Source organism: Myodes glareolus, chromosome 11 (assembly GCF_982192425.1).
Source record: "Myodes glareolus chromosome 11, mMyoGla1.1, whole genome shotgun sequence".
Lineage (NCBI taxonomy): Eukaryota > Metazoa > Chordata > Mammalia > Rodentia > Cricetidae > Myodes > Myodes glareolus.
In genome coordinates, this window is record NC_142036.1 from 80,867,718 (window position 1) to 80,884,695 (window position 16,978).

Consider the following 16,978-nt stretch of genomic DNA (forward strand, 5'->3'; position numbering starts at 1 on the left):
AGAAATATGTAAATTGCAGGGTGGTGTGGTAAACAAAACTGACAGATGCAAATTCCTGACAACACAAAGTGGATGGTTTTGAAGGACTCAGAGATGGAGAATGAGAAACTCAAACTTCAATACAAAAGAGTTAGTAGGGAGTCTGCATAGACGGGCATTGGTGGGTTGGGATGATGAAATTCAGGGACTTCATCAGCAGTGATCTCATTCTGATGTGGTGTGTTATGACATTTGGTGACCGGGTGCTAACGCTGAGAACCATCAGGGAAAAGCGGAGGAGGAATGACTGAGGACAACGCAAGACTATCCTGATTCAGTTTCCCTCTGTAGCAGGCAACACAGGCACCATTGTGTGATGTTCTCCATGAGCACCAGCTCACAGTCCCAGGAACAGAGAAGGAAGATCACAGTGCCACTCAGAAGTTCTCTGTGGACACACAGAGCAGAGGACTGGGCTGGGAGAATCAAAGGGACTAGTGAGCTTAGAAGGTCAACGTTGGTGAGTGGGAAAGACACAGCAGAGGCCATCCAGGGCCAGATGAAGAACTGGCGTTAGAAGATGTGAGTATTTGCGCTATCCAAAAAGTAGACACAGAGGAGGACATCTGAATCAACCATTTGGATGGGAGTTATGGTTAAAAGAACCCAAAGGCATGACACCTCTGAGGTCAAATAGTCCCATCTGCCCGCAGGACAAAAGCCACGTCCAAGAAGTTGTTCACAGGAAAGAAGGGGAAAGGACAAATAAAGAGGGCCCTGCTTTGGTTTAAAGAGATTACTAATGACAAGGCTGCAATCTCTCAAACCTTTACTGGTTTAGAATTCCCCTCTGTATGCTGTAAATACCATTGGTGAATAAAGAAACTGCCTTGGCCTGTTGATAGGGCAGGGTAGAGCTAGGCAGGCAAAACTAAACTGAATGCTGGGAGAAAGAAGGTCAAGTGAAGAGAAGCCATGTAGTCCCCGCAGAGACAAATGCTGGATAGAACTTTACCCGGTAAGCCACAGGCACGTAACGATACACAGATTAATGGAGATGGATTAGTTTAAGATATGAGTTAGCCAGAAATACTTTAGAGTCATTGGCCAAGCGAGCAGTGCTTTAAATAACATAGTTTCTGTGTGACTATTTCAGGGCTGAGCAGTCGGGAACAAACAAGCGGCCTCCTTATAACACTTTACTGATAATTTAGGTGCAAAAAGATCTTGTTTACCAGAACTCAAGTCTGAAGTCAACTAGCAACCAGGCAAGCAGTGGCAGAGTAGAAAGGTGAAGAAAGAATGTGTGTCATATGTAGCAGCGAAATATTTACGGGGACGCTGCTAGGACAGGAAAGACAGAGGAAATGCCAAAGCATGGTAGTCAAAACCTGCAAGCACAGACACAGCAGCCTTAAGAGACGACAGAATGAGGAGTCTCCAAAACCCATCACCCCTAGAAGCCGACATTTGGATTAAGGCATAGACACAAGAATGCCTGTAGAAAATAGTAGGAATCAGGGTGAAATTTGTAGTTGAGTAATGGGAAAGATGAAAACATTAGGCGTCTCCCTGAAGCTCAAAAGAATATATTAGGAAGTTAAGATGGAGATAATTTTATGAATGAAGGCGATGACATCAGAATAGCAGGGATATCTCCTCACTCCCTTGAGTGAGTGGCTGTCCCTGGAAGATGCATTCCCTCCAGAGAAGGAATGGCTCTGCACATGGACCATGAAGCACATGAAAAGCATGAACTCTAGGCGTCCTGCTCTCTATCACAGAAGAAAGAGACGTGGGTGCCAAGGATAGCAGTCACCTTCTAGCTCTTGCTGAGTGGAACTCATGCAAGGATGGTATGCAATATTAATAGAAATTCAAATGATCTTTTAATTTCTAGATGGTGCAGTATGACTGCACGCCTAAGCATCTTATGCACAAACGTGTTTGCTTACATTTTCTGGACATCGATGCACTGACCTCTTACTTGGAAAATAATAATTTTCATTAGTCTATCTTTATAAAAGAAACCATGTTAAATAAAAAAATCCCAATGGAATTTGCATAAGAAAATCAAACTATGAGAAAACTTATTTCAGGTTGCCTTGGTTTTTAATTTTTGCCTAGGATTTGCATGAAGAACATACATGTCATCTGATTCTTAGGTTTTAGTTCTTGTCAAGAAATTACATGAATCAATAGAGGTAGAGGAAATCAACTGTCTTATTTTTGGGTCCTAAAGCAAAAGGACTGAGCGGAAGAGGAGTTCAGCAGAGAACAAGGCCAGCTGAGAAAATCCACCCTGCTCTCTCGCCACAGAAGGCTCACTGTGAGGAATCTCTGGGCTTAAGCCACCAAGTTGATAAAATTTGTTACCCAGGAGAGTCTCGGTTTAGATTTTCTTTCACATAAATGGAAGAAAATGATCACACAAAGGCTATTACTATTGTAGTCAACAATCTTTAATATATAAATTGTATTATTGAATATAAACAGTACAAGGAATCTATTTTTTTTTTTGGCCTCACTTGCTCTCAGATCATATATAAACTGAAATACATGCTGAAGCAAAATAAACAGCAATAAAAATTTGAGTGTGATTAAATATAATTTTTTGTTTGTTTTCAATACAGGGTTTCTCTGTGTAACCCAGACTGTACTGGAACTTGCTCCATAGAGCAGGCTGACCTCAGATCTGCCTCCTGAGTGCTGGACTTAAACGTGAGCATGACCGCTCACAATGTGAGTTATGCCCAGCATAACTTTCAATGGGAAGACCAGGGCCTCTAAAATTAGGATGAACTTTTTTAGCAGAAACTTTGTAGGACAAAAATTTTGTTGGTTTTTTTTTTTTTGTTCCAACCCCTCAGAATTCAAATGTGGGGCTGAAGAGATGGCTCACAGGTTTGTAAGCACCTATTTCTTCTACAGTGGATCAGGGTTCTAACCCAGCACTCACATGGTGGTTTGGATCCACCCATAGCTAAGCAGCCAAGTGAATAACACATATATATGCGGGTAAAACAATCACACATAAAATAAAATGGGTAAATCTAAATCAAAAATTAAAAACCAAAGAATGCAAAGTTCAAGAAGTAAGGAAGAATAAGATGTCTGCGTTCTCTGAGACATAAAAGTGTTAGGAATAAAGACCAGAAATAGAGACCAGCAGCATAAAGGGAACAGCTCAGTCGAGGTGCCGGTGCTGAGTGTCAACCGCGGGTCACACCTACTACAGGGGGACTGCAGATTCCACCTGTGTACAGCTACGGGACATTATGTAATTCCACCAAGTTTGCAGTGGCTTGATCTCTAAATGAGGCTAACTATTGAGTATTCTACTGTGTGTGTACAAGCATATGTATGATCATGTGTACATATGTGCGAGGTGAGTAGGTATGTGTACATGTAATGCACAAATATGTGGAGGCCAAAAGACAACTTCAGGGTCATGGATTAGTCATCAGGCACTATCTACCATGTTTTAAAAATGTGGGATTGGGGCTTTGGTTGACTTAACACTCACCATTTTAGCTGGGACGGCTGGCCGGTGAGCACCAGAAATCTGTCTCTCTCCCTGCCTCCCCAGTGCTGGAATTACAGAAGCAGGTCAGTTTGTTGTTGATGCTGTTCTGTTTGTTAATGTGGACTGTGGGGTGGAGCTCAGGTCCTCCTTTATGGACCACAACACTTGTCAGGTCAGCCACCTCCCAGCCTAAGCATCTCATGGTCTCCCAGGATGCCGTTCACGAAATCGGGTTATTTTTACCAAGGTGCCTGTGCGCAAAACTTGTCTTTCTTATTGGTTTCAGCATAGCTGTGATTTAACTACATGTGGGTACAACTGAATATTGTTACAGAGGTTAGACGCTGGATGAAACAAGACAGCGCAGAGAAGAATTCACATCTTATTTTCAAATAAGAGTTATTATTTATACATAGGAGAACAATAATATTTGCTACACAAAAGTTGAAGACTTTTTTAAAAGATAAAGAAATGCCACTCATTTATGCCATTTATTTTATTTTTAGCTTTTTATTAAGCATATATTCAGTTATTTCTATATAATTTTTAAACTATGGGCCTACATTATTCACATTATCTACCTATCATATGTTATGTTATTTTACTTATTTTATTCTATGTTATGTTATTTTATTTTACATTATGTTAAGACAAAGGTCCTAGCATATTACACAGGCTAGGCCAAACTCCTGGGTTTCAGCAAATGTCATGTTTCAGTCTCCAGAAAGCTGACATTTTAGTTGTGTGTCACGATGCACAGTTGCTTGCTGTGTCTAAACACTGTTCCACTACTCTGGATTCCACCATATATGCAGAAGGGACGTGCTTCCCGCCCTCCATGTGAGTAGCTCGGTGCCTTGTTATTTATAATAATATTTTTAGCATAGCTAATGAAAAAGTCAATCTTCTGAAAGACAAGAACTAAGACAGGCAGATCTAAGGGAAGAAAGAAACCTTTTGGGCCTGAATGAAAACAAATGCAGAAAGGTGGAGGACAGAATTTGAGAACAAAATAAGAATTAAGAATGTTTCCTCCTGATGCCTCACAAGTTTCCTGGTCTTCGCTGTACTCTGATTGATAAATTTACATCTTTTCTTCAAAGGAAGTCATAAGCTTCATTGAAAATAATAGTTAAGTAAGGACCTCATTTCTTTGGTCTGTCTGTCTGTCTGTTGGATGAATCTGAATCTGTGCCTGCTGAATACTCTCTTGTGTTGTCGTTTCCTGTGGCTCTGTCCCTAACAAAAGCCTTCGCTGTTTTTTGACCAAATCAGAAATTATCACAAGGGAAGGGGGAAAAAAGACCTCAGGTTTTATGCGCAATTCTACAAGCTAAGTCTCCTTTGGGAAGGAAAATGAAAACTGGTATCCAATGTGATTTAGTTCAGCACCGAAACAACAACCAGGGTTGCTCACCTTGAGCCATGTCTTCAAGCTGAGAACTTACTTGCTATTAGCATTAGTCTACAAAGGCCAAACCACTGGGGACCTTCATAGTGTCAGTCCGCTATCACCAGCAGCTTATCCATGGGTATTTAGCTCTCTGGACATATCAGTACATGTGTCTGACTAGGCACCTCTATTTCTTACAGCTTTATTTCTCAAATCATAACAGCAATAAACTTTTGTCACCAGCACTAAACAATACAACAGTACAAAAGCATCTACTGTCTAGTGTATAAAATCCATTTCTTTTTAAAAATAGTAATTTATTTCTGGCATCCCTTGTTACTGACTACATGGAATTGGCTGGCAAAGCTATCAATCAAATATTCATTTATTTTACAAATGAATATTGAGTGCCCTGTGCAGTGTACAGAGCACTGACTGTGTAAGCAGACAGACTTAGTTTAAATTTTGACCCCCTTATTTAATAGTTTGGGGACACTGGGCAAATAAGCACATTTTTCCATGTTACCATATTGTCTAGTGGGGATAAAAATATCTATTATAAAGATATCTATTTAACAACTTGTAAAACAAACCCAGGTGTACACTAGCATTCAACAAAAGTTCTCTTTTACTCTCTTGTGGTGGGGGGGATCTTAAAGACATAATAAGGCATAAACCCCCCCTTTCTGAGAATCCTAGAAACTTACAGAAACAATGATGAGAAGTGCTAAGTTGCTAAGAAATCAGCATGCTTCTGGGGCCAAAAAGAGATCTCTCTGCTAGTGAATCATGGCTGGAGGAACGTGCTGAAAAATGGGCAGGCATAAAAAAGTCAAGAAATAGAACAGTCAGTAGAAAGGGCACTGCAAACAAGGGAGAGTCTCAGGCAAAACTACAATAGTGCTGCTGGAGAATGAGATGAGGGTGACAAGGAGAGAGAGAGAGAGAGAGAGAGAGAGAGAGAGAGAGAGAGAGAGAGAGAATGGCATCTAACGTGCTTGACAACGTCCACAGGATAGGAAAGGAAAGAAACGAAGCTCAGCCTCCAGGTTTACTACACCACATGAACTTTCCGAGGCTCTGTGTAGTTATCGGTTACTTTAATCCTCAGAAGAATCCGAGGAGGAAAATGATATGCCAAGATGCTATTAAGCTTCGCTCCCTGGTGACACTTCACAGAGATGACACTTGACACATGTTCTGGTCACAGATCAGGAGGCAGGTAAGGATTCATAACCAGCCACTTGGTCTTGACCCTGCAGGCTGCTCATTGCCCTGACTGCTTCTCAAAGGAAGGCACAGGAGAATAAATCCTAATGTAGAATGGCAGCAAACATGTCCCCAAATTAATAATTCTAGCTCCTAAATTCATCAAAAGTATATCCTTAGATATTTTTATTTGATGATAAATGCTGGCCTCTTTCAGCACAAGTTAAGGACTCACTATTCATTCATACATTTAAGTTTCTTGCGGGCATTTTAATTATATCGAATATTCATCTGATAACTGCTATGATACAGATATACAATATAGATGAAATGTACAGTCCTTATATAGTGAGTCTGCAATGTACAATTTCTATTAGTACTGTGAACATTTCGTAAATGAAGAAACGCAGAAAGAAAGAAGGAGAAAAAGAAGAAAGCAGGGGAGAGAAAGAAGAAGCAGCGGATCACCCACTAGATGACAGAATAGCGGAGCTGAGATACATCACACCTTGGGCTCTCGGAGCAGTTACGTGTAATATTTACACCTTCTAGAGCCGTGTTCTCAACCTCCCTAGAGCCATGACGCTTCAGTACAGTTCCTCATGTTGTGGTGAGCTCCAGCCCTGAAACTATTAAGCGATTGCTTCATAACTGCAATTTTGCTACTGTGATGAATCATACTCCAAATATTTGATAGGCAGGATATCTGACGGGAGACTCCTGTGAACGGGCTGTTTGACCCTCAAAGGGGTCAAGACCTACAGATTGAGAGTCATGACCAAAAGCAATTTTTGGGCTATCCAATGCCCCAAAATCTTTAGCCATCCACACCTGGATGCCTCATATGATACTTCATCATAGAGGGGATAATTAAAGATATTTCACTGAAGGACTGACTTTTGTGGCAAGTTAAGACACTCCCCAAACATACTTGATTGCAAGTTGCTGATATTTTCAACAGGAGGAAAACCAGAGCCAAGAAGCTCAGTTTCTTCATTCAAGGCCAGAGTCAATTTTCCCTCTAATGAACTCTCATTTGTAACGCCCTATGATATTATACTTAAAGACACGTACAATTTACTTTTGATTTATCATGCACCTACATTAAAAGGGTAATCTCATTCCTTACATTTGAAAATACAGCAGTCATTTAGTAACAACAAAATTCTAGGAAACTATTATATATAAGGCATCTTTTAGAATTGTATTCAATTCTAAATTATAAAAATATTTTATTACTTTATGAATAAGCTTGAATTTAAGTATTACATGTGAGTATCAGTTTTATTTTGAAAAGTTATTTTATTATGTATCCCTTTGAGTCTCACTACTTATCTTCATTATGGGAGCATATTATAATCAATAGATTATAATAATCAATAGATTTCTGGATTTGACAATTATAGAATCAGTACGAATTAATCAAAATAAAGTGGTTAAGGAGTCAAGATAATACAAAAAGATTTTTTCCAAATAGTTGTTACAATTATAGTAGAATTCTTCTATGTGTGTAAGCAAACCCTATGAATATTGAAATGACTACAGCAATTCAGTACGTTCCAACCGGAGAAAGTAAAGTTAGGGACTACGGAGCTGCCTGAGATGCACACTTCCCGGGCACCACTGTCCTCCCCGGCTGCACCACTGTGTGCCCCCAACCCTGGCTGCACCACTGTGTGCCCCCAACCCTGGTTGCACCACTGTGTGCCCCCAACCCTGGCTGCACCACTGTGTGCCCCCAAGGAGATGCTCGAGGACCTGGAGAGTGTTTGGTAAGAGGATAACATTCAGAAGAAGATGTCACTTGGCCAATGAAGAAGTCACTTTTGTTTTGAACTCATTTTTATTAAAAAGGTTAGGGGTATGAATTATTTACTAAAATAAAAATAATTCTGAGGGACACTTGCAACAGCAGCATTCAAAGTGCTTAGGCAGAAGTTCAAGGCCCTGTCTTCATTGACTAATCACTAAAACAAATAACTAAAGCATTCACATTTTTATTTTTTGGTAGAAAAAAACCCTACAACATGAAAATATCTGGCAGTCAAAGACAACGTCAGTAAGGCTAAGCTTCCTGGCATTTGGCTATGAAGCAGAATCCTGCTCTAAGTCACTTCAATAAACACCTTAAGGGAACAATTCAAAGCTAACCCTTTTGTCCCCCATCCCCCAGTAAATCTAATAAATGCCATTTCCTTTTCCTCCACGAGAGGGCAGACTTTCAAAGCGAGGGCTGGAGTCCCAGATAAAGCAGTTTAACCTGTTGAAAACTGATCCCCATGTTGCAGCTTTCTCAAGAGGCTTCTCCAGTGCACTATCCGAAAGCACGCCTATTACGTTCTTCTGCTCATCCCAGTGTCCGTGTGCTGAACACTTCACCATGCTGCGGTGGTTTCTACCCTAAATATTCAAAACGTTTTACATGTAATGTTTATCCAGAATATTTTCCTGGTTAAATAGCCAATGTAGTTGATAAGCTTAAGAATAAAAAGGATCATTTTAAGAGCTCAATTTATTGTAGTGAAAAGCATAAATCATACGTGCGAAGCACAGACAGGTACACACACAAACAAGGCAACATAGATCCACTTTGTGGCATCTGATTTAGAGAAGTAGTTGTTACTGGAAAAGTTTATTTTTTAAATGCTTTCCCTTACATAACAATGTTGTGGGGTTTGGAGAAGTAAATATTTGCTGTAATTTAAAAATCTGGTCAGTGCAGATAAGAAATGTCATTTTAAAGCCTAAACGAACAAACAAATGCCCCCCCCCCACACCACCACACACACACAAACAAAAGGAAGCATCACCATCGTCCACAAAAACAGGGGAGAAAGGAAGAAAGCAAGCAAGAGAGGGAAAGAAAAAGACCGCTATCAACTGCCAGTCATAGGCTAAATCCAATAGGAACGGTGGGGAAGCAAACAGCAGTTGTTAGAGCTGCAGGCTGCCCTCCTGGAATATAAAGCCACTGCTAAACTTCACAGACAGGGAGTGGAGGCGCTACCAAGTGTTAATATTCAGAAAATCCTTATTCATAAATGTTTTCTATCTGTTCTCAGAGGGAAAATAAAAAAACCCACAGTTTCTCCAAATGACTGAAAATACCCCAAACGGGAAAACTTGTTGGAAATCCCTGCGCATTCCTCCAAAAGGAAAAGCAAAAAGGAAAGAAACCGATTCCAAGGAAAAACATGCAAGCCTGCTTCATTTATTTGTACCCTAAGCAGCGCTGTCATAGGACAGACAGGCTGCCTCAGCCAACCAGGCTAGAGCAGCTGCGAGTGCTACATCTTGGCAGTCTGAAGCGATTGGCTCCTCTCTGGGGAGTGGAGGGTGTTCAGTTATTAATGACCGCTGAGCAGGCAGCACCATGTCAGTGTGACAACTGATCTGGTGAGCGATGCACCACTAACCACCATGGAAACAAGGAGAGGAGAAGCCAGCGAGCAGGATCTCTCTTCCCTGGATTGAGAGCGTCAGCCTGCTGCCGGATAGAGTTCCAGGCAAGAGAAGGAATCCTAGCTGCAGGCGCCTGCCTCCCTTCATATTTTAGAAAAAAAAAAAAGAGAGATACCATCGCCTGCATGTGTGCATATCTATAGTATGTGATTGTGTAGACTTTAGTACACATACATATGCACCTATTTATACTGGGGAAAGAAGACAGCCATGTGATTATCTCAGCCGAGGGACTGTGCAAGCAGGGACACGGGAGGAGGGCTATCCCTGCAGCTGCTAATTCAAGGTAAGTTTAAAATATACCTATCTATTTAAATGTTCTCTACTTGTGTCTCGTTGATGCTTGTGATTTTACACCTCAGTTCTCCTTTTATGGTTCCTGCTTGCCTGAATTCTAAGGGCATTTTTCTTTGCATTTCACTTTGGAGTGGCTGGGCAAGCCCCTCCGGCTCTGTGTGTGCCTAGCTGTGTTTGTGGGATTCTCAACCAGGCATTTTACTAGCTTGAATGCCCATCCGAGGACGTGAGTGGGAGAGAAAGAGCAGTGCCTGGGGAGGAGAGAGAGGAGGGAGAGAGAAGAGAAGGGGATCCAGGGGGAGAAGGGAAAGAGAGAGAGAGAAGCCAGGAGAGAGGGAGACAGAGAGGCTCAGGGAGAAAGGACCAGGAGAGAGAGGGAGGGAGGAAGGAGAGAGAAGCAGAGATGTGTAAGAGGGAGAGGGAAAGGTCGGAGTCCTTTTCTTCACAGTTCTGGTCGTGAAAAGCAGCCCTCCGTGTTTCTGTTTTGAGGCATTTTCAACCCCTGCCCCAGTGGATGGAGATGAAGGTGAATCTGCTGTGTGTCAGGAGGGAAAGGCACCAGGCAGAGTAGCAGAATGAGCGAATCACAAACAGTTATTGAATTTCTGCCAGGCTACATCTTGCCGATTGTGGTAAATGACTTCCTTTTAATAACAACCCATTCCCGCACTGGTCGGAAGGGACAGTGCAAACGGCTGGTTGCTAATGCAGCAGCAGGAGCTACCATGCTAGGTAAAAGGGTCCTAGGAACCAGAAGAGTTCTCATCTTCTTTGGGAATTAACAGGACCACAGAAGGATGGCTTCAAAGTCCATTTCCTATTTACAAAGATGGTTCGTGCAGACCAACTGTAATATCCCCTTTGCTCTCACTGACCTGGGTGGCTTAATTCAGCTCTAATTTATTCCTTTTTTAACAATATGTCCTTGTTTCGGTGCCTGTAATTTTAGTGAAAGCAGGCTACGAACATGAGTGGGATTCTTCTTAGATTAGCGAAAAGGAGACAGTCGGAGACATAAAGAGGGAAGCCAAAAAATGTGAATACCTCTCGGGGAAACAGTGTGCCCTGGTCCAACAAATATTACTTGTGCCCTGAGTCCCCCATCTTCAGTTGCAGAAGCAACGCCTCTGAGACAGAATTGCTGCCAGTCAACTCCCTGAGCATCCATGGAGTGATGATTCATGGAACACTCTCTGGACTGATTTTTCCTTCCAGTCTTGTCAGCAGAAGCCGGCTACTTAGAGTAGGCTCTGAAAGCGGCAGCACCCACTGAGGCTGGCTGTGAAACCCTTCCCTGCCCCTGCTAAAGGGTGCTGTGGAGCCATCACAACAAACGCCGCATTTAGATTTCAGCGGCTGGAGCTCTTTCGTTTCTTCTCTTAGTTCAACTCACTGTTAATGGAGTCTGCTGCTTTGAAACTGGGTGTTATTCTTTTCCCAAACTGTGATTTCAGACTTCCTGGTTTATGACAGATGTCAGAACTGAAAGACAATGAGCAGCCACTTAGATCCTGCCCCCTTCCTATAAATGTGTCAAAAAAAAAGTCCGTTTACAATATGTAACGTAAGAAGTGAATTAATTCCAGTGACCTTTGTAAACGACGACAGTAAAGCAGCTTGCCAGGCTGCCGGAGCTTCGATTTCCCCTCTGTGAAAAGAACAAGTTTCAGGAAGGGGTTCTTGCTCCGAGTGAAAAATGAAAGGAGCTGAGACATTAGCGGGCAGGATTGGCAGCCTGGCTTGCGCTGCCTGCGACGCCACATTCAATCCATACTAAAAACACAGTGATTTATTAGTGGGAGGAAAGCCGCTGCATTCGTTTTTCTTCTATTTGTTAGAAGTGCTGCTGCTGAAACAGATTGGACCTGTTATTCCGAGGGAGTACCTAACTTCCCGAGCAAGGGAGCGAGCTGGGAGTAGGCGCACAGCCTCCCATCTCCAACGCCTTTCTAATGGAGCACTGCAGTATGGATTTCGGCTTTCACCCAGACCCTTCCCAGGGAAACTTTCCTACAAACACATACATCCTTCAGTCTTACCCAGCCTAGTTCTGAGTCCCTGCAACAGCTAAGAACAGCAGATCTGCTCCTTAACCTTAGCAAAGCTCTTATACAGATTTTGTATGTCAGCAATGTACCCGTCTGGATCTGAGAAATACTGGCACTCCAGGCCCTGGTGGCATTGGCATGTATCGGTGAGTTTGGTGATGTGGCAGCCCATGCTAGGTGATGGGCACACGGGCATATCTGGAAGACTTAATCAGCCATACTCTCCCCAGTCATGCGGCAATACTGGAAGTGACAGCTTTGAGACCAGGCAAGCCGAAAGGGGCCACCTTGTCAGGGTGCTGTTTGCCATAGGCAAAGTGCTAAGTTAGGACGCTGGCGAGGAGGTTGGGAATTTTCTTTGGTGGTGGTGGTTGCTGCCGCTGTTGATGGTTTGATAGAGTGTGCTACCTGCTTTCTAAGGCAGCAATTTTGGAATGAGGAAAAGGTGATCTGCTTATGAGTCACTAATGTAGCACTCACTGATTCTTTGTTCCTTTTTTTTTTAATTTTTAACACTTCCTGTTCTGCCCCCAAAGTGGTTTGAAGTTGCAAATTTTCCCTTACTTTTTTGTTTCCCTCACTCTGGTGTAAAATTACTGTATAGCATAACATTGGTGCTCAGTGTGAGCTGACACAGTTATCAGAAAGGTTTGTAACTTAAGGAAAATTTTAAGTTAAATGTAACTGTTAAGCTGGTGGATCTGAAGATCATTAAAGGGAAACATTGTCAAAAATGTGTTCCTACTTCAAGAGTGCCCCCAAAGAGTAACTTATGAAAAAGAGTACATATGTTTCCAACCAATCTTAAGAAACAATGTCTGCAGATCCCTAAAATAGTCTACACGGCTTGAGTTTTGACTGTTGAGCTATTTATGAGCTGTTTCTTTGATATGTACAAGGAAATACAGTGATAACCACTAAACATGGCGGTGTAACTTGTTCATACTGTCAACACAAAGCTGTCATACCGACCATACAGGAACACTTAGGACAACTTCACTGGTAGCATCTGTGCATCACAGAGCACAGCTGCATCCCGCCCAGTCATAAAATGATATCAAGGAAGGGGGTCCCTGTGGCATCTCATCCTTTGGTCACAATGTAAAATGAAATTGAATTCCAGTGTGCAAAAGTAGATGCTGCCAATGGATGAGAAAAAGTAGTGTGGAGCATAAAAAAGCTTCCTTTTACCTGCTGGGAGAAGCAGATCTCCAAAGATGCTGTTGGGAGGGCAATCGGTACAAGATTAGTGAGGACAATTCAACGTTCATCGCAAACCTTTGTCAAGTACTGTATTTACCTGGTCGCATACTGTATGTGCATGATTGTGAAGTTTGGATACACCTGTTTGCTGTCATGTTCATCCATCTTTAGACCTTAAGGAAGGCCTAATTTTTCTAAAACACCATTAAGTATTTTACAAACTTATACAGCTTCAGCATGGGAGATGAAACGTGGTATTTCCATAGACTAACAGCACGGGAGATGGGACGTGGTATTTCCATAGACTAACAGCACAGGAGATGGAACATGGTATTTCCATAGACTAACAGCATGGGAGATGGGACGTGGTATTTCCATAGACTAACAGCATACTTGAATGGAAAGCAGTTCATCTAATATGTTCATTTGATAGGTGAAGAGACCCAAAGAGCTTAACATTTTTATAATTATAATGAAATAACACGTCACTGGATTTTGAATTTGCTCAACTGTTTACTGGAGAGTTCTAGAGCAGAACCTTCCGGTGTTCATTCCGTTATTCAAAGTTGGCCTTCTCTGCCCCATAGAGAGATGCAGAGTATGAACAATTTAAAACTGTTTATCCACATAAAGTATTGTAGAAACAGAAGTTACCATTCAATAACAGTGACTGTTTCAAGCTCCCAGTTCCCATTTATATAGCTTATTATACTCTAAGTTGAGCCATACAGTTTAGGGGGTCCCACTGTTGTTTAAAATCTTAAAGAACACTGCGACCCTTCGCCTACAAATGCGGTTGTTAACTATAAACTGTACATTTCCCAAGAAGCGACTTTACTTTTGTTTCAAATATTTCAAGGTATTACTATTTCTCTCTCTATTCCTTTCTCAACCCATGCCCTGCTTGTCCATAACAAAAGAAAACAAGGTAGCCCTCCTCTCCAATCCCACACTGTTTTCTTTATTGTCAGACGGCCAGTCTTTATGAGCTATGCCATGTCTTTACTTTATAGCTTGATTTCCTTTCTTTTTGAAAATTTCTCTCTGTTGCTAAATGTTCTCCAGATTTTGATTAACATAATAGTAATTAACAGATCCCAAAACTTTTGGGAAATAAAGAAGGAGATTAAAAATGGATAAGAATATGACGGTTGTGTTTGCTTGTTTAAAGCTGTATGGTTCATAGCGCACTTTTTTATTTTTGTCCCCCTGACCAACTTGGAGGTCAGGACAGGCGCAATAATGATCATCATTTTAAGACAGGGCAGTGAGGTCCTGCCACATGAGAGACGTGCTGGCATGGGAGGAGCCCAGGTCTTGGCAGAGTGGCGGTAATGGAGCAGCACTCATTGCTCCATCTGAGACAACAGAAGCCACACTCTTCCTCACTAACTCGCCCTCTGGATGGACCTTTCCTAGTCCTTAGCTTTCTACATAGTATCAAAATAGATGTCCAGGGATTTCTGCAAACAAAAGACTATATTTCTTAATTTACAGTTTAAAAATGGCATGCCTATGTTAAATAAGAGCAACCACTTAGTACAGCTAATGTATGCAAGGATAGAGGACTGTCCAGTGGAGCGTCACAGCCTATTGAGGGTCACATCACTCCAGGAAAACTGACACTTGCCCCATGTGAGGTGGATCCCAGGGAAGTAGTAGGGAGAATTTGATAAAAACATATTCCATTCCTTACAATGTTAAAAAAAATTAACCTTATAGATATAAGGTGTTCTGCCTACTCTTCCACAGGTCTATCTGTCAGCATCAGTATTTCTATAGTCAGATGAGGGGCATAAGTCTCCAAAACTAAAGGTGATGGGATAATAAGTTCCTCAGGAACTTTTCTGGGTTACCAAAAACCATGACGCAAGTTCGCGGGTGACTAAACAATCCACCCATGAGAATGACAGTCAATGTAAGCAGGGAAGCCACTCCTTCAGTATCTCCTTCCTGGTAAGTCAACCAACCAGAGAAGTTACTAACTTAAAGATGTGAACTGCCAAATTTGCAAAATAATAAGGTAAAAATGCCAACAAACTTCATTGACAAAATATTTCTTACTCTAAAAACCTAAGTGATAAATATATTTTACTTTTAAAAGCAAATATAGTCTTTAAAATAAATTAAAATGTCCTTAATTTTTAAAGAAAAAATCCTAAAAGAATTGCATGTGTGTGCCGTCAAGATGTACATCTAACAAGCTGAGCACCTTAGCTCGTAGCAGCTCACTCAGTGAGGTCCAGGCTGCAGGACTTCTATGTTCCTGCCCTACCAGACATGCTACATCAATGAAGATTTTGGTGTCAGTAACCAGTCTTTTTTTCCCAGAGGCAGAAACCATTGGGACCAACGTCCCTGTGGAACCAGAAGGGAAACAGAGCTTTCTGCTTCTACAAAGCAGGGACCCCAGAACCAGGCACAGAAATGCTCCTAGAAGCATGCTCATGCATGAGTGTGTCAGAGCTGGGAAGAAGATTTAGGGATATGGATATATATATATATATATATATATATATATATATATATATATATATTCCTAAAACCACTAAGTGAATACAGTGATGACAGTCTCAAGACAAACACTGGGGCATTTAAATCACACTGTCAACAAACTTGTAAGTCTACTTTGGTTAAGAAAATAAAAAAGGACCAGGCAGTGGTGGTTCATGCTTTTAATCCCAGCACTCAGGAGGCAGAGGCAGGTGGATCTCTGTGAGTTCAAGGCCAGCCTGGTCTGCCGAGTGAGTTCCAGGACAGCCAGGGCTGTTACACAGAGAAACTTTGCCTCGGAAAAAAGGAGTAAGGGTGGGGAGTAAAAAAAAAAAAAATATTAGACCCAGACATGCATGGTCACTATGAACTCATTTTTGTCTTTATACCTTTAGAATCTTCTCCTTATATCACATTTGTATGTCTAAGAAAGTGCAGCTCGGCAGAGCTTGCTAGCAGTGTTGATGGGCACTCTTCATTCTATTTTTATCAAGTCAGTCTCGGAAACACTGAGCACGAAATATGCTCCGCAGAGTGTTCAACACCTGCAGGACACAGGGAGCGCACTGACCTTTGCTGATATTTCAGCAGTCGCAGGGAATCACTTCAATATGTAGCTAGGAAGACGGCATCTTAATGCTTACCAAGGGCAAGGGGGGTGATGGCCTCCATGGCAGGTGTGTGAGGCACAGAGAGGAAAACTACAGAGGAAGGAAGGAGTCCAGCTTTGCAAGGCTCCATCACCGAAGAGCAAGGGCAGTGGGAGGGAAGGGCAACGCCATATGAGCGCCACAAATGGAACAGACAAGTATCCAAAGCATGCACAGACCTGGGGAACTCTGGCTGTAGCAATTTCTGCATGAAAAGTCTATAAAATGTCTTCATGAGATATAAGCTTAGACTTCCTTCACTCAACGAGTCAATTTGCTGTGACTAGCCAAATGTATTCTCTTTCCAAATACAGCATCTGTATTTGTTCCTCCGACTGTGCTTTGCCATCCACACAGTTTTTATACACACCAAGTTGCCACAGCGGATGTTCAGACACCTCCTTAAAGTCAGTCAGCCTGCTGTCAAAGTAACACTTCTTTAATGAGTAACTTGGTTTTAAGGAGCAAGCAAATTCCACTTTCCTTTCAAAGTTCCATTTTTCATTTACACTTCGCTGTTATTGAACACAATGGTCAAATAAAGGAAAAACTAAAATAAATATTGTGGCTTAAATTAGGTGAAGCAGAAAAGCTGTAAGTTCAAACCATATTTCGTCTCTTAGACGACGATCTACTGACTCAATGGAATGTGATACCACCCTTCGTATGGCAAACTCTACAGCTAAGTCCTGACTTAATGCTCACAACAGCCACGTGA

General features: G+C 41.8%; 2 protein-coding genes across 7 annotated transcripts in view; one reads left to right on the plus strand and one right to left on the minus strand.

The window, feature by feature from the left end:
- Window positions 1-16,978, minus strand: part of Immp2l (inner mitochondrial membrane peptidase subunit 2) — an 845,970-nt gene that overhangs the window by 414,794 nt on the left and 414,198 nt on the right. The gene's annotated exons all lie outside the window — the stretch shown is intronic.
- Window positions 9,390-16,978, plus strand: part of Lrrn3 (leucine rich repeat neuronal 3) — a 29,362-nt gene continuing 21,773 nt past the window's right edge. For both annotated transcript variants that reach the window (XM_048415458.3, XM_048415457.3), the window contains exon 1: window positions 9,390-9,855. The gene's annotated coding sequence lies outside the window, so the exon portion shown is untranslated. The remainder of the gene's footprint in view (window positions 9,856-16,978) is intronic.